General features: G+C 52.4%; 2 protein-coding genes across 5 annotated transcripts in view; one reads left to right on the top strand and one right to left on the bottom strand.

Moving 5' to 3' along the window:
* Arvcf (ARVCF delta catenin family member) overlaps positions 1-12303 on the bottom strand; it is a 58822-nt gene extending 46519 nt beyond the window's left edge. For both annotated transcript variants that reach the window (XM_059277850.1, XM_059277851.1), the window contains exons 1-2: positions 12177-12303; positions 7462-7513 (exon numbers count right to left, since the gene is read on the bottom strand). The gene's annotated coding sequence lies outside the window, so the exon portion shown is untranslated. The remainder of the gene's footprint in view (positions 1-7461; positions 7514-12176) is intronic.
* A 265-nt stretch (positions 12304-12568) lies between these two features.
* Tango2 (transport and golgi organization 2 homolog) overlaps positions 12569-22223 on the top strand; it is a 51218-nt gene continuing 41563 nt past the window's right edge. Inside the window, exon 1 of one of the 3 annotated variants that reach the window (XM_059277367.1) lies at positions 12569-12754. The gene's annotated coding sequence lies outside the window, so the exon portion shown is untranslated. The other 2 variants (XM_059277366.1, XM_059277368.1) reach the window with 2 other exon arrangements.

The following is a 22223-nucleotide window of genomic DNA, read 5'->3' as shown; positions in this document are numbered from 1 at the left end:
TTTCCAAGCATCCAGGGAAAGTGCAAGGCTGCAGGGAGAGGAGCCACGCCCCCTCGAGGTGGGCAACGGAGACATCAATGAAAGGACATGGAAGAGTAGACCACAATCCACAGCAAACTCAGAGGGTAAATGGAAGGAGCAGGGTTCCGGGCCCCACCCTCGGCACAGCAACAAAACAAGACGTGAAAGCTCACAAAGTGGAGGACAGCGTGCCAGTCTGTGGGACTCACAAGGTGGATGACCGTGGTGCCAGTCTGTGGGACTCACAAGGTGGAGGACAGTGTGCCAGTCTGTGGGACTCACAAGGTGGAGGACAGTGTGCCAGTCTGTAGGACTCACAAGGTGGGGACAGTTGTGGAGGGACAAGCATAGTTTCTTTTCTACATTCTCTATAAACAAGCAGATACGGACCTACTTTTTAAAATTAAGAGCACGAGCCGGGCAGTGGTGGTGCACGCCTGTAATCCCAGCACTCGGGAGGCAGCAGCAGGTGGATCTCTGTGAGTTCGAGGCCAGCCTGGTCTACAGAGGTAGGCCAGGACAGGTTCCAAAGCTACAGAGAAACCCTGTCTCAAAAAAAAAAAAAAAAACAAAAAAAACCTAAGAGCACAAAGGGAGATGCTGGCATCTCGTTGGCCTGTTGTCTCGTGGCCTAGCAGGTACACACAGCGCAGCCCGGTGTGTACCACTGGGTCTTCATGAGGCCTGATGAGGTGGTGGTTCTCTGAATGGCAGGCCTTGCTGGGCTCCACCTGTGCCATCCCAGACTCCTCATGGCCTAGGGAATGGGGGCCCTGGAGGTGCCCAGCACCTCCCTCTGGGGCACAAAGCAAAGGCCCCAGGGAAGCCTCATCTGGAGCCACCTCTGCAGCCTCACTATCTGGCAGCGCTGAGCAAGGGTACATGCACCACCTGAGAAGAACATCAGTGAGGGAAGTATTTTAAAAAGTGGAGCGTGGCATATTAGAAAAGAAACTCAGCAGGGCACTCGCAAACATGCAGAGGTACCACAGAACACCCCAACTCTGCCCACATCCTTCATCCTCTGTGCCCTGGCCCAGGCATCTCCTCCAGAGCAGTGCTGGCTAGAACAGCGTAGGACTTGGGCTCCTAGGACTTGGGGGACATCCTACTGGGTCAGGGGAGCTGAGATGATAACTCCTAGATTCCCCAGCCAAGGGTCAGGCTAGAACAGGGACACCCAGGCCCGGGGGCACCTAAGGCCCTCTCACCCAGCTGTGTCCAGGAGGCAGGGCTGCAGCTGGAGTGAACACACAAAGGCGTGAGGGGCAGGAAACACACAGAGGCAGACAACGTTGAGGCTGGGCCTAGATAAACCCAGAGTAGGGAGAGGTACCCAATCAGCTATCCCAGGCAGCTGGTGAGGCTGAGGCCCAAGCACAGAACCTTCATCTGTAGCCTAGGCACTGCCATGCCACTGTGAGTCACTCTGAGCACGGGATGGTGAAGTCTCCTGGTTTCATGTCTGTTGCCGTGATAAAATACCCAGAGCAAAAGCAATGTAGGTCTGGCTTGGTGTCCTAGCATCTGGGGGGCAGGGGCAGGCAGATCTGTGAGTTTGAGGCCAGCCTGCCTGGTCTACATACAGACCAACCAACACAGTGAGACCCTGTCTTACACATACACAAAATGGGCAACGTGGGCAAGAAAGGGTTTCTCTTAGCTCACAATTCCGGGTTACAGCTCATCTCTGCAGGGAGGTCAAGGCAGCAGGACTTTATAAGCTGTCACAGTCCATCCACAACTGAGAGCAGAGAACTGAATGTGTGATCCCTTGCCAGCTTCGTCAGCTGGAGCTCTCTACTCACAGTTCAGGACACCCAGCCGCCAGAATGGGGCCACCCCAGTGAACTGGGTCCTCCCACATCAATTAAGACAACCCTCCACAGACATCCCACAGCCCCACCAAATGTAGACAATGCTCGCTTCACTAACAATCTCTTCCCAGGGGATCCTGGGTTGTGTTACGTCAACAATTAAAGCAGCGGTTTCTCAACCTTCCTAACGCTGCCGACCCTTCAGTATAGTTAGTTCCTCATGCTGTGGTGGCCCCCCAACCATAAAATTATTTCGTTGCTACTTCATAGCTGTAATTTTGCTACTGTTATGAATCATAATGTAAATATCTGATATTCAAGATATCTGATGTGACCCCCCCAAAGGGGTTGAGACCCACAGGTTGAGAACTGCAATAAGCTAACCATCATACCTGGTGTATCAGTCAGAGTTCTCTAGAATAACAGAACTTATAGAATAAATCACTTTCCTCCTCCGCCTATATATTTATTTATTATATATGAGATACACACACACACACACATACACACACACACACGTGTGTGTGTGTGTATGTGTGTGTGTGTGTGTGTGTGTGTGTGTATGGGATTTATTAGAATGGCTTACAGCTAATCCAACAATGGCTGACTATGAACAGAAGGTCCAAGAACCCATTCTTGTTCAATCCACGAGGCTGGATGTCTCAGCTGGTCTTCAGTATATGCTGGAATCCCAAAGAAGTAGGTTCTAATGCCAGCAAAGGAATGGACTTGCTAGCAAGGGTGGGAGGAAGCAGGCAAAACCAGAGCACTTCCCTCTTCCATGTCCTACAGGTTTCCAGCAGAAGGTATGGCCCAGATTACAGGTGGATCTTCCCATCTCTAAAGATCTGGATTAAAGATGTATCTTCCTCCGGGCAGTGAAGCAGAGGCAGGCAGATCTCTGTCAGTTCAAGGCCAGCCTGATCTACAGAGTAAAATCCAGGACAGGCACCAAAACTACAGAAAAACCCTATCTCAAAAAAAAAAAAAAAAAAAAAAAAAAAAAAAAAAAAACAAAAAGATGGATCTTCCAACCTCAAAGATCCGGATTAGAAGTGGATCTTTCCAGATTTTGTGAGTAGACTGAGGGCAGGTGGGGATGGGAACATGAGTGATCAAGTTGGGGGTCACTGAGGAGGAGAATGTTGAGGGAGACTGCTGGGGAGGGCATTTCAGGGTCGGGCAGAATCCTGGTGCATAGGGAATCTCCCAGGTGTCTATGGGGAGGACCCCAGCTTAGACTCCTAGCAATAGTGGATAAGTACCCTGAACTGGCTGTCTCCTGTGACCAGACTGGTGCCTGGCCCCATTGTCATCAGAGGTACCATCCAGCAACTGATGGAGGCAGATGCAGAAACCCACAGCCAAGCATTAGGCGGAGTTCGGGAATCCAGAAGAGGAGGGGTGTGGGGGAGGGGGAGGAAGAAGGCATGTAGGAGCCAGAGGGGTCAAGGATACCACGAGAAGGTTCACACAATCAACTAACCTGGGCTCATAGGAGCTCACAGACACCGAACCGACAACCATGGAGCCTGCATGAGACTGACCTAGGCACTCTGCATATGTTACAGTTGTGTAGCCTGGTCCTCTTATAGGACTCCTAACAGTAGGTACAGGGGCTGTCTGTCTCTTTTACTGGTTTTTGGGACCCTACTCCTCATACTGGGTCACCTTGCCCAGCCTGAATAAATGGGGAGGTGCTTAGTCTTACTGCAACTTGATATGCCATGTTTTATTGATATTCATAGGAGACCTGCCCCTTCACAAATAGAGATGGAAGAGGAGGGAATGGGGGAATGAGGTGGGGAGAATGGGGGAGAGAGACTGGAGCGGGAGGCTGAGGCCAGGATGTAAAATAAATAGGTGAATCGGAAGAAAAAAAAATCCACTGAAACCAACTTTAAAAAGTGGATCTTCCCACTTCAAAAAATGATCAAATTAAGCAAAAAAATCCGTCATAGGTATGCCCAGCCATTTTGGGGGTTTTAGTTAACTCCAGATGTAGTCAAGCTGACAACCAAGAATAGCATCACAGCTGGCAAAGGCAGACGGCCAGCTTGTGCTAGCTTCTCCGGTCACGTAGGCAAGGTTCTTGTGAGGCCAGCTGAGCACACTCACCCCTAGGGCTGAGACTCGAACTATTGGAGTGCCCAGCCTAGAAGTGCCTCTAACCTGGGATTACCAGGACTCCAGAGCCCATCACCCCTGAGGACGAGGACAGTGATTATCCACAGCAGAACAACACTGTCTGGGCAAGGAACCTTCCTGTGAAGATCCACACGAGCTGACATCAGGATGAGGCACACAACACTGCAGGGTGGCACAGACCCTGAAGCTCTAGCAATGTCACCAGTCAACACCAGCACATGGCATTTTAGGGCCAGGCACCTGTAAGGAACTTCTGGAATAGGTCCCGCCACAACAGGGACCAGGTCTTGTGTTCAGTCAACAGTCTCCAAACGTGCCACGAGTCTCACAGCTTGCTCAAGTGGTACCAGCTCCAGGATTCCCACAGAGATACCAGGGAAGGGAGCATACAGAGGATCAGTCGGTATCTATACAAATATACAAGCAAGCCAGTGAATACCCTTAATCCTAGCACTCAGGAGGCAGAGACAGGCGGGTCTCTGTGAATTTGAGGCCAGACTGGCATACATAGCAAGTTCTAGGCCAGCTAAGGCTACACAGTGAGACTGTGTCTCAAAAAACAAAAACAATACATGTGCATGTGTACACACATGCACACCTATGTGCACCTATTTGCGAACAGAGGCTAGAGGACATGGAGTGCCGCTCTATTGCTCTCTACCTTATCTTTTCAGATAGGTCTCTCACTACCTGGAGCTGGGCTGGTGATTAGCAACACCCAGGGATGCTCTTGTCTCTGTCCTCCACGGTACTGGGGTTACAGGGTCAACCATGTGAATATGCCTGGCTTTTTATAACCATGCTGAGGATTTGAACTCAGGTCCTCACACTTGAGCAGCAAGCACTCTTCCCTGCCGAGCCATCTTTGCAGCCCGATACTTGGTCTTTCGGTGAGAGCAATGAGCACCGGATGTATCACCAGGGACAGCCAATCTGAGAACTTGGAGACACAGCAACAGCCCTCCACACACAACACACCTTTTGAGGGTGAACACATCTCCCACTACTACAGATCAGGCAGCTGAGTTTTGTGAACTGGAGAAGGCAGCAGGGGTCAGCACCTCCCGAGTACAGGGAGGAGCCTCACCCTGGGAAACAGCCCTTCCTAATCATGTCTCTTCTGCCAAGTGAGTATAACTTTTCCCTTTCACTGACAGAAGACACTAGGAAAGAAACAGTTCAGATGCAGCAAGAAAAACAAAGTTAAACATTCACTTTGCATTTATGTCAAAATAAATTCGAGATGGATTAAATCTTGTGTAAAAGCCTAAAGCAGCAGCATCTAATAGAAGAAAGAGACACCATCTATCTAGCTACCTGTCAGGGAGGACAACGGAAAACATTCAATGTTTTGCTATAAGTATGAAAAATTTTGAACATCAAAAGCTGCCACAAACAAAAATGTAAAAGCTGAGAAAAAATGTGCAGGAGGCAGAGAGATGAGCAGAGAATTGGTATCACTAATGTTTAAAGACTTGAACTAGGCTAGAGAGATGGCACAGAGGTTAAGAGCACTGGCTGCTCCTCCAGAGGTCCTGAGTTCAATTTCCAGAACCCACATGGTGGCTCACAACCATCTGTAGTAAGATCTGGTGCCCTCTTCTGGCATGGCATGCAGGAATACATGTAGGGAGAACACTGTACATAATAAATAAATAAATCTTTAAAAAAAAAAAAAAAAAAAAAAAAAGACTGAACTAAGGGCGGGAAAAGCCATAACCCCTTGGGAGAACCCTGGTGTGGGACCGACCAGGCTGGTGCAGATTCCTGAGCAGGGGCAGAAGCTGGTTTAGTGTGTGAAGGATACATTATTACCCAGGCCTTGCATCCAGGTGTGCCGCTCCCTCACAGTGCCTTTCGGCTCCCCCTCCTGGGGGAGCCCCACTACGCCCATCTCACAGCCCACACTTGTAATTGTTCCTGTTCATTTTCTTTTTTTTTTTTTTTTGAGATAGGGTTTCTCTGTGTAGCTTTGCGCCTTTCCTGGAACTCACTTGGTAGCCCAGGCTGGCCTCGAACTCACAGAGATCCGCCTGGCTCTGCCTCCCGAGTGCTGGGATTAAAGGCGTGAGCCACCACCGCTCCTGTTCATTTTCTAAGAGAGCTGGGAACTCCTCAAATGCAACGCCATGCCTGGCAAGGTGCTCTGTGAACAGGTGCTAAGTGACTGAAGGTGAGCACGGGGGACACATATCCCCATTTTACCTTAGCTCCGCGGGCCCCACCCCATGTCCTTCCTGGGGAAGACGCAGAGACACACTGTAAGGGGTAACAAAACAGGGAGCCATAAGCCAGGGCCAGGGTATTGCTTGCCAATCTACAAAATGGGCCCAGACCAAAGCAGAGAAGGCAGGAGCGATGCCAACCATCCTCCTGCCCAAACCCAGAGCAGGCATGAATAATCAATCAAAACAGCAGAACAAGCCCAGAGCAGGCATGAATAATCAATCAAAACAGCAGAATGATACCCCTTCATGGAGGACCCTCAGGCATCCCAAGGCCTGGTGCTCCCGGGTCTGTGGCTACCACCTTCTCCTCAGCATGACACTACAGGGCCAGGTTTCGGCTCTGGGCACTGGTGTCGGCTGAGCAGAACTCTGTGAAGGAAAGGACAGCTGGCTGGGAACTGGACAGCTGTGCTGGATGAACAAGAGCGGCCAGGGGGCACTCCTTGTAATTACCACCCACTCTGCCCAACAGCAACCACTGTAGGGTGTCCAATGCCATCAAAGTGTCTTTTCTACTCACAGAGTACCAGGGGACACAGAAACAACCATGCCACTCATCCTGCCACACTTCCTGGGCATCACACGTCTGTGCCACTGAAGCTGGCAGCTATAATTCACAGATGAACCCAAAACAAGTAAGCATCCTAGCTAAGTGAGTCTGCACAGCAAGGCTGTGACCGGAGTGTCATTTGCTCTGACACCTGCCTTGTTGCCGTGCAGTGGCAGTGGTGAGGCTGTGGGAGAACAGGCAGACAGAACTGCACGACTCATTCACTGTGCAGATGAAGTCCACAGTGCCAGGACCTGGGGCTTATCAGCAGTGGCCAGCTGGAGGCTCCATTCTCCCCGGGGCAGTCAGAAGCACCCGCGGTGAACTCTAGGCCAAGCAGGCTGTGTGACACCAGATACCACCATGGCTGGTATCCAATCCCAGATGGACAGAGATCAGACCCAGCTAATGTCCTTATTGACAATACCCAGCATCCTGGTAGGTCAGTCCCACTGTGGACTCATCCTCAAGGCGGACACCAATCTGGTGGCTGCTATGTACACTTGAACCAATGGGAAATCCAAGTTGGCATGGCAGGCCCCCATATCTGGTCCTGTCCAGCCTTCAGACTGTGCCTACCCAGGGTGAAGCTAAGCAAATGAGAGTACACATTGCCTGGGCCCAGATCATTCCCCAACTGACCATACCCCAACCCCACCAGGACACTCTGCTATCCTGAGCAACACAGGCCACTTACCTATTTCAGGGGGCCTCAGCATGTCCTAACACCCATCCTGTGACCTCTGTTCCTGTAGAGAAATCAGAGGACACTATGTGAAACCACCCTGGAGTCAGTCCCTTCTGGGTGCAGGCATACTGGCCTAGTCCCTCTCCCAAGCAGGACACTGGCATCCCTGATTCTAAAGTTGCTCTGTGGTGCTCCTGACTCAACCACACATTGTACACAAGTTCCTGTACCCACATACAAGTGGGACTGCAGTTTGCATCAGGTCACCTTCCCTCCTGGTGAGGCTGACAGGTCACACAGGTGGATAGGTAGCGCCCTCTTTCTCCTCCCAGAAGGGCTGCATCTAGAATATTCTGATGAGCAGCTCAAGGAGAACTCTCTCACTAAGGTCTTGCTGTTCTATGTAGGGTCATGCCTGTCCCCTTCAGCCCTGTGGGATGACATCTGCCTCTCCCAAGGATCCTCAAAGCCAGCTCCAACCCTGCTCCCTTAGGCAGCTTGCCAGTTCCTAAGACACTGGTGACAAGCAAGTTGTAGTACCTGGCCCTGGAGTGTGGCGTGCTCACGGTGTAGAGGTCGGAGCGTGGCGTGCGTGCGTGAGCTAACACTGCTACTTTCTCGGCACACAACTCCACCATGGGCCGAAGGAACCACCACTTCCTGTCTCAGTAGACAGTCTATGGACACATTCCCTCCTGGTGTCTCTGAACTTAGGGACATTGCCAGTGTTTATGTCACAAAAATGAAAACCTGTATGGCTCACAGACAGTCAGGGAGGGGTGATCAAAGGGGGAGGCATCTCTGGGGTACTATGATGTAAGTAACGAAAGTTCTTCCCTCTCTGGTCTGTTTCCAGATTGTTCTGTGCCTCTGCCCAATGCCCCTCCATGGACTCCATCCACTTGGTCCCAGAGGTCTCTCTGTCTCACAACAGCCTATCAAATGTCTGGGGAAGAATTCCATCCAACCTAGAATCCCTACATAGAATAGCAAGACCCTAGTGAGCGGGTTCTTTTTGAGCTGCTCATCAGAATGGTGAGGCAGCGAGGACCAGGAGCCTGGCTTGCCGCCCTGCCGGTCCCTGAGGCCCTCTGGTGGCTATACTCAGGCCAGGCCGTGGTGCTGGAGGCTGCCAGGCCACTCAGTAGAGGCTTCAAGTAGGAAGTGGGGAGCTGGTTAAACGTCAAGTGGAATCATGGAATATGTGGGTGAGGGTCAGCACACAACACCAGAGGCAAGGGGGGGGGCAGGCACACGCTGAGGGAGGAGAGCCTGCTGATCCTGGAGGAGCCGCTGGATAGAGCTGTCCACTACCCCTTCCCCCAGCAGAGAGACAAAGCCTGTGGCTGGGAAGTGAGCCCTTGCTCTAAGCATGACATTTCTGGGACAACTTTGCTTTTAACTTAAATGTTAACCTAGATTTTGTCTTACAGAGAACCATGTGACTTTGTTATCAGCCCTGATCTTTGAAAGTCTCTCCCCAGGACGGGCCACACCACCACAGCCTTGGCCACATGAGTGGTGAGACAACATCTCGTCTGACTCCCACTGACTGTCTTGGGTAGGTATAATTCCCTGTTTTACAAATGTGAAAACCAGGTCCTGGCCAGGTAGGATCTGAACTCACGTCTTCCTATTCCCAGGGCTTCTCATACCCCTCACCCAGCGGGGGACAGCATGGCTATGAGAAAGTGACTCATGCCACACGGGACTCCAGGAGACATGGTAGGGGAAGGATGGAGAGGAGAGGGGCTACAGGAGGCTGGGTAGTAGTGGTCAACAGAGGAACGGGCTCTTTCTAGGAGTACTCTCATCACAGGGGCATGGTACAGGAGGTTAGGTCAGAATGGAGTGACTATGGCCGGCCAGCCTGAGGCAGACGGGAAGTGACAGAGCTTGGACAGGGCAGAGAAACAAATGCAAACCTAGTGATGGACTCGTGATAGGGGATACCCATCTTGAAAGCCTTTGAACATCCTGCTGGACTGGTCTACAGGCTCACTGAGCACTTTGTCATGTTCCATTTCTCCAATGAGGATGGTCTGAGCCTACCCCGTCATAACCTGCCTCCCAGGCACAAACACTGGGCTTCTCCACTAATCCATCTAAATCTCTAGAGACACTGCCACCACCTGCCTATGCCCCCAGACTTGCTCAGACTCTGGAGGAGGTCTGCAGCTGTGTTACAGTGCCACTGACTCAAACACAGGGCTTTGGATGGGCACAAGCCTGGCTCAAACTTAAAAGCCAGGCCAGCAGGTTACAGGCCAAGCAAAGGCGACTATGTGGAGAGTCCCCACAGGTACAAGCTGAGTCCACCAAGGGGACAGGCCAGACAGAGCACGATGAGCAGGTGACTTAGGGTCACATACGCCCAGCATGGACTGGGATGGCCTACCTAAGAGCGTGATTGTGGTATAGCCTCAGCAGGATGCAGCCTTGCAGGGGTCTCTTTGGGCTCTGTGAGCAAAGGTAGGTAGGATTGAAAATGTAAGAGAACATGCCCTTCCAGCAGTCAATGTGGGCACAGATACAGAGTCCTTCAGCCACCAGGCAGGGACAGGCAGATCATGCTGTTCAATGACAGGTACCCACCACAGCAAAACCACTCCTCCAGACCCCTCACAAGAACGGACCAACTGCTGCCATGGACAATGATGCACAGCTCATGTCTGGACTCTCCTGCAAAACCATTTCCATCTACCAGTGTCCTTCTGGGCCCAGGTTTCACTGTCCTACCACCACGTGGCCCTTAAGTGGCCCTCAGAGTGCAAGAGGCACTCCTAGATGCCAAGGAGCCTTGTCCCAGGATCTCTGACTTCTCCCCAGCTCCACACCCTGACAGTCAGCCCAGAAGAAGCAGAGCTCTAACTTTCCAGCTAGGCATCTGGGGAAGAGCCCCGGGCTAGCCTGGGGGTGAAAGGAAGTCAGTCTGAATTCCTGTGCTGCACAAGCAAGGACAAGCTACAGCCTTACTGTTATGGAGGCTAAGAAATGCAAAGGGTGCCTGGGACTAGGAAGAGGCCACCTGGAGGGGTGTGTGTGTGTGTGTGTGTGTGTGTGTGTGTGTGTGTGTGTGTGTTAGAATGAATGTAGGGAGCCAAAGAGCACAGATTGAGGGTAGGAGGGATATAGCAGCTGAGACATAGCAAGACTAAGGACTGGGCCCAATTCATGCAAGGGAGCCTTGGTCACCAGCATCTGTGCAGAAAAGTCATGAGGTTAGCACAGCTAGGAGGGGCCAGTGGGCACTGGCTTGGCTGTGCTCAGAAGTACCTCTGTCATCAGAGCCAAATACTTAGTGCCCACTTATGTGATGGGCGCTAATGGACCCCAAATGAAGGGTGGGTGTAGACAGCATGCAGCAGGTACCTCAGATGACACAAAGTTGTAGGTCCTAGCCTTTCCAGATAGCCAATATCTATCTGGACCACCTGCTTCTGAAGCAGACAGAGCCTCAGAACACAGGGATGAACTCCAACCATCCAGGTTCACAGATTCTGAGACCCTCCCCAGGGCAGGCAGCACTTGCTCTGGATGGACCAGATACAGCCTGGATCCTGGACCAGAGGAGAGGTAGAGGGGCTGGGGAATCATTGTGGAGTTAGAGGCTCTCGGTGCATAGATAGCTGTACTCAGGGAAAGTTGTTCCCAAAGACAACCTGGGCATGGCTTCATCCCCTGGCTTTATAAAAGTGGGTATGTGTGCTGCATCTCGGATTGTTGGCCCACGTTAACAGTCTAGCCTAAAAGCAGGATAACCAAGAGGAGTCCCAGTGAGGACCCAGCATGGATAGTGTAGCACAAACCAGAAGCCTCGAACCAGATCAACGACTCTCTGCAATGAACACTTGCAAGTAGAGATATATGGATGAGGGAGGGAGCGCCTACAGTTAATACAAATGGGACAATTTCTTTCTTTTCCATCATTTCTAAATGTCTGAATCTACAGGGAAGAAGCAAGAGTCCCCTCGTACCCTAGACACTCTGATACCTGACACTGAAATAGTTAAGTGTTGCATGTATGCAACATTTAATTACTAAAAAATTAAAAGAGCAAAGCCAGGGTACCCAGGCCTCCTGCTCAGAGCAACTCTAGGCTTGCAGATTGTCTAGGGCCGTCGTCCCACTGAGGAATGCAGGGGTATCTAGGGAGGGGATCCAAGCAGAGACACCAGACAAGGGATTCCCAGCGGCACCTCTTCTCTCATTTGTGAGGCCTTAGGAGCAGCGCGGTGCGGGGACATCCCATTAGCATCGCAAAGACCCTGCGCTCGCCGAGGAAGTTCCCCCGCCTCGCCGCCCCTGGGTGACTGTAAAGTTTCCATAGCTGCCTGGTCCCGACTTGCAGGTGCTGCGGTGGCTCGTGGAGGGCAAGGCTGCGGGAGCTGGGTCGTGTTCAGCCGGGTAGCATGAACCAACCCTTGGCCAAGTCGGACAGGGCCCTGAGGTCACGCACAAAGGGACCCGCCCCCAGCGACCCCAGGTCTCTGGAGACCCGGCGTGGGCGAGGCGCGGGTGGGCAGAGAGGAACTGGCTTCCGAACCCCACCCAGACCTTGAGTCCGAGCCCAGGACCCCGTCCCTACCGGGAGTCCGCGTCGCAAGCTAGACTCTATACCCAGCCCGCTCCCCTAGCACACAACCCAACCCTGGCCCAGACACGAGCGTCCAGCCCCAGGCCCCAGGCCCACAGCCGGACCCCGCCCACCCGGCCGAGCTCACCTGGCGCGCGGCGTGGGCGGCTCCGCAGCGCGGCCTCCGCCCCCAAGACAGGCGTCCCCGGTCCCCCGGCGCGCGAGGAGCCGCCTCTCCAGCGCTCTGCAGCTGACGCGGCTCCCGGGGCCACAACTCGTGCGGGTGCGGGGGAGAACCCTCCCCCCCCTCCCCTCCCCCGAGTCGGCTAGCCCTCCCACCCCTCCCGCGACCCGTGCGCAAAGCGGACCTGGCCGGCGACGAGGCCTCCGCCCCGCCCCATCCAACCGCGAATTTTCCCATTGGTAGAGAGACGCTCCCCGCAACCCGCACGGATTGGATGGATGTGCGGAGATTGCAGCTTGCCGTTGGGCTCCTGGTGCTGTCAGTCTTAGCGGAAGATCGGCCCCCTAGCGGAGCAGGCCGAGGCCCTGACACCTACCTTGAATGCTGCGGTTGCAGCGGAGACAGAAGGCTCGGAGCTGCCCCCTCTCGGCCACCTTCCGAGGACTTTCCGGGATAAGTAGGCCCTGAGCAGCAGCTCCCAGGGCCGGCGGTCATTCCCGGATTCCAGCAGCGTTGTCTCCATCACCATCCCCAGTTCGCAGGTATCCTCCAGTGCCTACTGTTTGCCGGACGATCTCTTTTTATTGGCATAGAGTGGCATTTCTCCTACAAGGAGAGTTGGACTGCTGCTCCCATTTTACAAATGGAAAATTGAGGTCCGGGGAGGTTCTTGCTTGTTTTAGGAGACCAGGGTGTGAGCCCAGTGGTCAGACTTCCAGGTCATAGGATCATTGCCCCAGCAAGGACAGACAAGGTTAGCGAGGCTGGCAAGGGGTGGGGATGACTGCAGTGATTTTGAGGGCAAAAACAGACTGGTAAAACTAGGGTTTGTTTCTTCTGTCAAACCAGAGCCCTTGGGTACTCCCCATGAAGCTGCTCTTTCCTGGGAAAGGGGAATTGTGTGTTTATCTCTCCCCACCCCACCCTGGTGTCGGCATTTCCTCTGCTGTGCTTTGAGTCTTGGAGAAACATCAAGGAGCTTCATCCGCTGCCTGAAAAGATTAACACATATCCCTGCCAGGTAGAGAACACCAACCACATCTCTGCATGACATAAGGCAGTGGAGGGGAACCACCAGGGTCGCTGTAAACAGGAGACGAGAGTGCAGAGATGAATCTGGCCTGTGCTTGCTTATAAGCCTTTCATGCCCCGGATGCACCCGGAAATTAGTAACTTCTGGGCTGTCTGTATTTCCAAGGCCCCTACAGACAGTGCTAATGGAGGCCAGTGGGGGGGGGGGGGAGTTCCCAGACAGTCATAATTCACCCACTTATGCTGAGTCCAGCAATGCTCACCCAATAATGGTTGCTTGGCAAGAACAAAGAAAGTAAAATCCCTGGAGGAAGATCTCACTTCTGGGTCCCCCCGGGTCCACCAGTTTTCTAGCAATAAAAACTGATAACTCCTTGCTACTACTACTCCATTGGTATTGGCACTTGAAATGAACACCATTTGGCATCCTAGCATTGAGATATTGTTGCAGCTCTGGGAAGACAGAGTGAGCACCCCCAAGAAAACAGAGTCCTCCCAGAAGGCAGCTCTCCATGTAGAGCAACACTACAGTTGCCATTCTGGCTAAGTTGCTATGTGGTGGGGGAGTCTCTTTCCTCCATCAGAAGTGGATTTAGTAAGTCCAGCTGTCCCCTGGCATTCTCCAAAGGCATGGGTCCCTAGGCATCCTGGAGCCCTTCTTTTGAAAACCTCATAGTTCTGTATCACTATTCCCGCATACTTGCTGATGGTACAAAAGAGGCTGAACATGTCTCTTCTCTGCTGGAAGAGGGCAAAAGGGAGAGATTCCTCCCAAATTAGCTCAAGCTAGGAATGCCCCCTTCCAGAGACCTGTCTGCTTTAGAGCCTGGTTACTTGATGCACAGCAAAGCCCAGAGTGGGTAGAGATGGCTCAGGTAGGTCTCGGGGTGCTATCTTGCAGCCTGCCTACTAGGCAGGGTCAGAAGTGGAGCAGAGGACCACAGGGGCCGGTAGTTCAGTGTTCCCACCGCCTCACCCTGTCTAGCCAGCTGCTGGTCAGCTTTGGAGGGACAGTGCTGGGAAAGTCACAGAGCGAAGGTGTGTGTCAGGAAGAACTTTCCAACCAGTCAGCACCTGAAAAGATGGTTACAGACGTGGTGAGGGATGTGCAGTTGGAGGTGGGACGGCAACGAGCCAGACTCAAATGGGGGGGGGGGGTGTTCAAATCAGGTCACACGGCCACCTGCTGCCTGTGATGGGATTTCAACCACCATCCAACATGTTCCTGCATCTCTGTTAGTGATGGGAAAGCTTGTCCAACCCGTGTCCCACGCCAAGGCTTGGTGTGTCTGCTGGCCCATAACCTAGCCCATACTCATTTATCCCCAAGCCTGTGTCCTACATGCCCACCACCAGTACTACCTCTGAATGCTGTAGACTAAGTGGTCTGGCTGCTCAGTGGGAGGTCGCTAGAGGGAGCATGGAGCGATTGTGCTAAACTGGAGGGAGAATGGACGTGCCTAGCTAGGTCTGCCACCTGCTGGCCATGCGTCACGGTGTGCCGAGTCCTGTTATGTTGGCTGCAAATGGTTCCCTCGGCTCTGGGGAGGAGGAATACAGGTGAGGCAGTGATATGGGCAGAGCAGCCTCCGTGGCTGGGTCTGGCTACAGTCGCCTTTGCCTCTCTGAGTTCCAGTTATCTGCAAAATATCAGCATTGCAGTTTGGGACCGTGGCATCTAGATCTTCCATACAGCTACTGCCGCTTGCCCTTAAAAAAAAAAATTAAAATTACATTTTATTTAGTGTGTATGCACCACAATGTACATGTGGAGGTCAGAGGACAACTTCAAGGACTCAGTTCTCTCCTTCCACCTTGTGGGTCCCAGGGAGGGAACTCAGGTGGCCGGGTTTGACAGCAAGCATCTATACTCACATCTTGCCAGCCCTTTATTTTACTTCAACTGAATAGCTTAACTGAGTGAGAGCTGGGCATCAAGGCGCTGGTTTGAGAGCCTGTGGTACAATGTCATTGTCCTTATTGTGCTTCTCATCCTTGTCATTGTATTGAGTATTCACCTTGGGGAGGGACTTGTTTGCTCCACCTTAGTGATGCTCAGGCCCCTGACACAACCTGATGCTAACGGGCACAGGAAGCCCCAGTGAATGAATGCCTCTATCCTGTTCTGAAGGCCCCACGCCTGAGCATAGTTCAAGCGTAGTCAACTCCTTATCCTTGAGGTCTGGACCTTCAGGACAGCCTCCATGTCTGCTTAAAGACTGTGGAAGGCGAGGTGGAGCAAAAGTCCAAGTTCTGTGTTGGGTGGTTTCTAATGCAAGGACTGCGAGAGATAAGGGGTCAGAGGCCAGACAGACAGACAGTCTGGACTGAATTGGAGGCGACAAAGGGAAGGGACAGATCCAGGACAGATCTAGAGGCTAAGATCAGAACACAGCCTAGGGTCAGCGGTTCCGGCGCCTGAACCCGTCGGGGTTCAGGGGCTATCTCAGTCTCCCAGAGATACCCCGCAGGCTGGGGTTGCTGTGGCAGCATGAAGCGCCCAGACACAGCTCCTGCTTTGGCGCAGTTCCAGTCTTGGCGCAGCTGCGGGGGCGGAGCGCCGAGTCTCTGAGCGACGGCACGCACAGCCAACAAGGCGGCGGCTCTAGGTGCGCCGCTCCGCCCTTCGCTGCTGCGCCCAATAGCGAGCGCCCTGGCGGCGGGCTGGGCGGGCCCGGGCTGGTGGCTGGGGTGCGCGGGTGCGGCACCCGGAAGTCGGCGGCTGCGGAGGCGGTGAGTGTGCGGCGGGAGGCTGGGGCCGGCGGGAGGCTGGGGCGGGCGGGCTGCGCTCCTGGCGGGGCTAACCCACGGTCGGGCGCCGGGCTCCTGGAACGCGGTCTGGACCAGGTTGGTCGAGGCCGAGGCGGCCCGCACCTTCTCGTCCTAACTCAGTTTCGCCTTTCCAAGGCGTAAAATGGAAACTAAATAGCCTGGCTCGGGACTCTAGTCCGACAGACCAGACCTTCTCTGACAATTGAAAGCAGCCCCCACGGTACTGAAAGATGTTTCTGATTATGCCTGCCAGGACTAGGTGCGGGGAGGGGGTCACGGCAGACAGGAGCAGACTCGCTGTGCAAGAGGCTAGATTGGTGGGACAGGGAGTTGCATGGTTGTTGCAGGGTAGAGGGCTGCAGCCTCCAGCGTCAGGGACCGCTCTGGAGCCTAGTCACGTCGCCCCCTCTCTCCCTGAAGCCTGCTATGAGGCCTCAGGCCTCACGATGTGTCAGGGTAGGCAGCAAGTGCTGGGTCATTCCTGTGCCTGGTATGGGCTTTACTGGGTTGGCTTGGTAAACCCACGCCCGGAACTGGAGAGCGTTGCGTGTAGACTGCATCCAGGCCCTACTCTAGGCTCTTTAGCAGCCCAGGTGTGGGCAAGGAGGTTCCGATGTGGAGACCCCACCTGTCTACCCTCAGTGTCTCTCCCGTGCTTCCTTCTGCCTGTCGCCTCTTTAGAGTGAACCTATGACCTTCCACAAGTCCCTGACCCTCAGTCCTCCCGCCCCTCCCCCAGTGAAGTGCGTCTTTCTCAGCGCTGTCTACTGGTTGGACCTGCTGACTGCTGTTTTGCCCCTACTGGGCTCAGAGCCGTCCTCTGAGGTAGATGTGACAGCAGCTGTAAAGGACAGCTGGCTGACACGGTGAAAGGCATCCTCTAGACAACTTTTTAAGACAATATTCATTGGTCCAGCACTGTCCATAGTGAAGGAAACTCTAGCTAAGGAGTCAAGTGTTTACAAGGCTGCTCCAGCCCAGGGTGCTTGGCTTCCAGGCTGTGCTCCTCTGCCCCACCCCCAGTCATGTGATCTTCAGGAGAGGGTGGCCATTGCCAGATAGAGCAGAGCCTCTGCTCCCCCTGGATTCCTAGTGCAGGGACGCAGGGTGCTCCCGTGCTCCTATCTCTTCAGGTGCTCCTACCATGGCTTCCAATCCTACATTTTCATTTTACTTTTGTATCAGCATTTGAGGGGGACACACAGGTCAGAGAGACACAGTTCCCAGCTGTCACCCTCGACAGCCTAAGGTTTCCTGTAGTTCTAAGGCCCTGGACTCATGTCTCATCAGGTTCCAGGCTAGCCAGTTTATGAAGCAGAGTTGGAGATTGTGTTAAAATATTTCAATAGAGGCTTAAGCATGAAGATTAGGAGCAAAAGAGGTGCTCAGAAAAAGTGAAACATACCCCAGAGGTTGGGCTTCTCAAAAGCAATTCATTCAGCCGGTGAGCATGGTGGCCACTCCTTTAATCCCAGCACTGGGGAGGTAGAGGCAGATGGGGCCAGCCTGGTCTACAAAAGGAGTTCTAGGACAGCCAGGACTGTTACACAGAGAAACCCTGCCTTGAAAAACTAAACTCCCCCACCAAAAAAAAAAAAGCAACCCTTTGAGTGAGGTTTGAAGTTCCCTCTTGTCACTTGGATGGTTTCTGATGGCACCTGACAAGGTTATGTGGTGAAAGTGTGCCCTCAGGGGTAGGCTATCTTACTGTAAACAGTTTTGTTTGAAGTTCTCTCACAGTGTCTGGGTAAAGAGATAAGGCCATACTCAAGGTCAGATACATTTTTTTCATGCCTTGAGCCTGGGTCATTGCTGTTTTAACATAAAATGTCTGTAAATGAGGCTGGACGGGTAGTTCACACCTGGGATGCAGAGGTAGGCAGAACTCACTGTTCATTGCTCTTTGAGGCAATGCCTTGCAGTATAGTCTTGACTAGCCTAGAGCTTGCTATGTAGCCCAGGCTGGCCTGGAACTTGTGTCTGTCTTATGTCTCAGCCTCCAGAGTGCTGAGAAACTTTTTTCTTGTTATTTTCTCTCTCTGTGTGTGTGTGTGTGTGTGTGTGTGTGTGTGTGTGTGTGACAGAGAGAGATGCTCAGACTTGTGCACAGAGTACAGCCTTTATGAGTTGGTTCTCCTTGGGCTGTGTTCTGGAGACTGGACTTGGGTCAGCAGACTTGTGCAGCAAGTGCTTTTACCTGCTCTAGCTGCGTTCCTAGATTGGCATTGGATTCGTTACCTCCTGTCGCTGCCTCCCAAGTGCTAGGATTACAAGTGTGTGTGTCGTACTCAGTTCCCTTTTGAGATTGCAAAAATGATATATACACACTCAGAAGACTAGCACCACCTCCCAGCGGCTGCCCCCTTGGCACACTGCTGACATTTGTGTCCTACAGGCACACTGTTTTAAGTGCTTGCTTTTGTCCTGTCTTTGGGGAAGTTGTGAGCGGAGATGGCTCAGGTAAGATGGCTCTGTTCCTTCAGAGGCCCTGGGTTCTCTTCCTATCACCCAGACAGCAAATTACAACTGCAGTTCCAGGAAACCTGAGACCTCTTTTCTTGGACCTCTGCAGGCACCAGGCATGCACACGGTACACAGACATACATGTAAGCAAAACACATGCATGAAATAAATAAATCTTTTTTTTTCTTCAAGAATACCATAATGGTGGCACACGACTTTAATCCCAGCACTCAGGAGGCCAGAGGCAGGTGGATCTCTTTGAGTTCAAGGCCAGTCTGTTCAACAAAGCAAAGTTCCAGAACAGCCAAGCCTACACAGAGAAACCCTGTCTCAAGGGGAGAAAAAAAAAAAAAACCAAGGCAAGAATGCCATATTTTTTCTGGGTGTGGTGGCACACACCTTTAATCCAGTACCTGGGAAACAGGTGGGCAGATCTCCTAAGAATTTAGGCTAGCCTGGTCTATGTAGAGAGTTTTAGACATGTCAGGGCTCCTGTTTCAAGAACTAAACAGAACACTGTATTTATTTATTTTTCAATACACAATGAGGTATTAGAAGCCATCTAAAGGCCAAGCCTGTCCCTATTGTGGGGGTGGGGGTGGGAGCAGACTGGCCTTCCTACCAAGGGGAGGCTGAAAGGCAAGCCTGCCCTGTATCCACAGCTTTCTGTCACACCACAGACTTGGTTTGTGCTGTTTCTTTGAACTGTGAAGAGACAGTGACCCTGGTGTGGGGCTGACTTAACGTCTTCGGAACACTGGGGAGGGCTGAGGAGAAGGTGTCACAGGAGAGAGTCTGTCATGGTGAGCTGCTGTGTGATAGCTGGAATGAGCAGCCATTGGCTTAAGGAGCTCTGGCTGCCGAGATGGGGCAGAGGAGGAGGGTGCTGTTTTGGATTGGTTGCTGGGAGAATTTCCAGACGTCACGATTTCTTAGCCAAGGTCTCGGGAACGGTGACACAGTGTTCCATGTGTGTTTACCTCCTCTGCTGGCAGCTCCCTGGAGCCCAGATCACAGCCCATCACATCAGGAGTTTCTGTCTGTCTATCTGTCTCGACCTGCCCAAAAGAACAGCTTCAGCCCCAGGACTACCACGCCCAGCAGCTATGTGGCTGCTTGAGGTGGGCTGGAAGCCTAAGGGACCTGTCCACTGACCATCCTCCCCAGACTGGCAGACTGGGCAGCCCCCAAAGTGCATTTTCATTCCTTTTAGTTAACTGTCAGCTGACTGCAAACATCACATGACCTCTCCAAAGCCTTGATTCCGACAGCCCTGGTAGACTGTCTCAAAATGTTAGCCCTCCAGTTGGAAAGTCAGGGAAAAAAAATGCCTCCTGTTCGTGTGTGTGTGTTCCTGCATCTCCATGCTCCTGCCCACGTGCCCCGCATGCCATCTCCCCCAGGCCCCAAGCGTGTGTTGCACGCTGCTCCGCTGGATGATGCTCTTGTCAGGCAGTCCACCTGTGCTGTGCCCTGTGTCCCTGTGTTCTGGACCATGACACGTCTGTTCTTTCGTTTCTTCTCCACCTGCATCAGCATGGGATGAGCAGGCTGTACAAGCTTTCTTCCTTGTCTTGAAACATGCTAGCTGCAGGTGCACAGGTTTTCAGTCCCTCACTTGATGGCTTCTACCAGGGAGCCTAGCCATTCGCAGTCAGACACAGAAACCATTGCTGGCACCCAGGCCCCTGCTTCCTGTCCTCTGGCTGTCCCTGAGACAAGCTGTTCCTGTCAGCCTCCTGACCCCATGGACCAGAGTGATACTCGCTCTCCTGGCTGCCACCTCCCTGCTGCTGCCTTAGGAGCAGGGACTTGTTGCTGTTGGCCATTGTGTGCTGCCCAGGACAGGGACAGCACCACCGGAAGGCTATAAGCTGGCTTCCGGCTCTGAGGGCTTCAGGTGTAATGTGTTAGAGCACTTGTAAGCAGGCTAGGGCATGATGGAGGCTGTAGGTTCCATCCCCAGCACCACATACACATAAAATACTGAATGCTATGGACCTCCTCACCGCGTTACCTCAGAGGCTTTGGTACTGGTGTACTATCCAACATGGCTAACAGGGATAGCACTATTGCTGGACTTCGAATCACAGCTTGTGCCCCATCACTGTCCTCAATAAACCAATTAAAAGACCCAAATTAAGGGACTGGAGAGACAGCTCACCTGTTAAAGCACTTGGTGCTCTTGCAGAGGACCCAGGTTCAGTTCCTGGCACCTACATGAGAGCTCACAACTGCCCCTGAGCACACACAAGGTACACAGACACACATGCAGACAAAATGCTTATACACATAAATAAATCTAAAAAAATTAAATACCTAATGTAATAGTGGCAAGCAGAAAAGATTTATTCAGTGTGACCACATCAGGAAGGACAAAGAGATTGTGTAACATACCTGTCCCTCACTCTTACCCCCAAGGCCTGTCCAGTCGGGTGCTCTGAGATGGGTTTCAGGTGATCATACCCTTTAACAGTGCTGGCAGGGGAAGCTGTAATATGATGGAGTTGGCATCTTTGTGTCTATAGTCTTAGAGAAGGACCTCTGAATTTAGCAGATTGATGAAGGCGCTAAATAGGAATAATTAGGAAACTAATTCTGGTGTTCGCCCTACCTCAAGGCTGCTACGTGCCAATGGCTTAGCAGTTTAGGGAAGGTGATAGATAGCCTGTAAAGGCTGGCTGACTCCTCCATCCATCGGCAGGGTCCCTAACCTGAGGGTGCAGATGAGGGGAAGGTAAGAAGTGCCACTAAGCAGTCCAGCAAGGTCTCAGCTCCAGTCTGTCCTGCCAGGCTAGTCTCTCCTGTGAGGTCGCCTGACAAGCTGGAGATTCCTGGGAGAATTCCAGTTCCTAGGGTGCCTTGCTTTAGCCATTTGCGTAGTTAGAATGGGGGCGCAAGTGTTTATTCAGTGTCCCTCATTCCTTCCAGACATGCCAGTTACAGTGCAGCTTTGGATGGCCCAGCTCCGCTTCTAGAAGATCACTTTCTTTGGAATAAGGTCCCCTGTACTCCAGCCTGGCCTTGAACTTGTGATCTTCCTGTCTGTCTCCTAAGTGGTAGAACTCTGTGTGTGTGTTGTCATGGCCACTGTGTAAGGCTCGGTTATTCTAGTTTTCATTGCCACAGCAGAAGAGACAAAGTAGGCTGACTCTATAAAGAGAACAGTTCTAGAATGATTTATTTATTTTTATTTTATGTGCATTGGTGGTTTGCCTGCGTATATGTCTGTGTGAGGGTGTCAGATCCCCTGGAACTGGAGTTAGAGATAGCTGTGAGCTTCCATGTGGGTGCTGGGAATTGAACTGGGGTCCTTTGGAAGAGCAGCCAGTGCTCTTAACTGCTGAGACATCTCTCCAGCCCCCAGATTTTTTTTTTTAAGCTCATAGTTTGGGTTGTTGAAAGTCCAAAAGGTGTGATATAAACTCTGATAAGCCCTCGCACCCCACATGCTGCATTACCTGGCAGATGGCCATGACAGGAGTGTATGTGAGAAGACTCGTAATAACCTGCTTTTTCAAAAGCCCCACAAGGGCCCCTCTCCAGGCCTAAGTTATTTTTCCCTTTTAATTTAATTTAATATGTGTATGAGTGTTTACCTACATGTATGCATGCCCACCACATGTGTGTAGTGCTCTCAGAGGCTGGAAGAGGGCATTGGATCCTCTGGAACTAGTTACATACTGTCTTAAGCTGTCATGTGGGTGCTGGAACTGGAACCTAGGTCCTCTGGAAGATTAGCCA

The sequence above is a fragment of the Peromyscus eremicus genome, chromosome 12 (assembly GCF_949786415.1).
Source record: "Peromyscus eremicus chromosome 12, PerEre_H2_v1, whole genome shotgun sequence".
Lineage (NCBI taxonomy): Eukaryota > Metazoa > Chordata > Mammalia > Rodentia > Cricetidae > Peromyscus > Peromyscus eremicus.
This window is presented reverse-complemented; position numbering and strand designations above follow the sequence as displayed.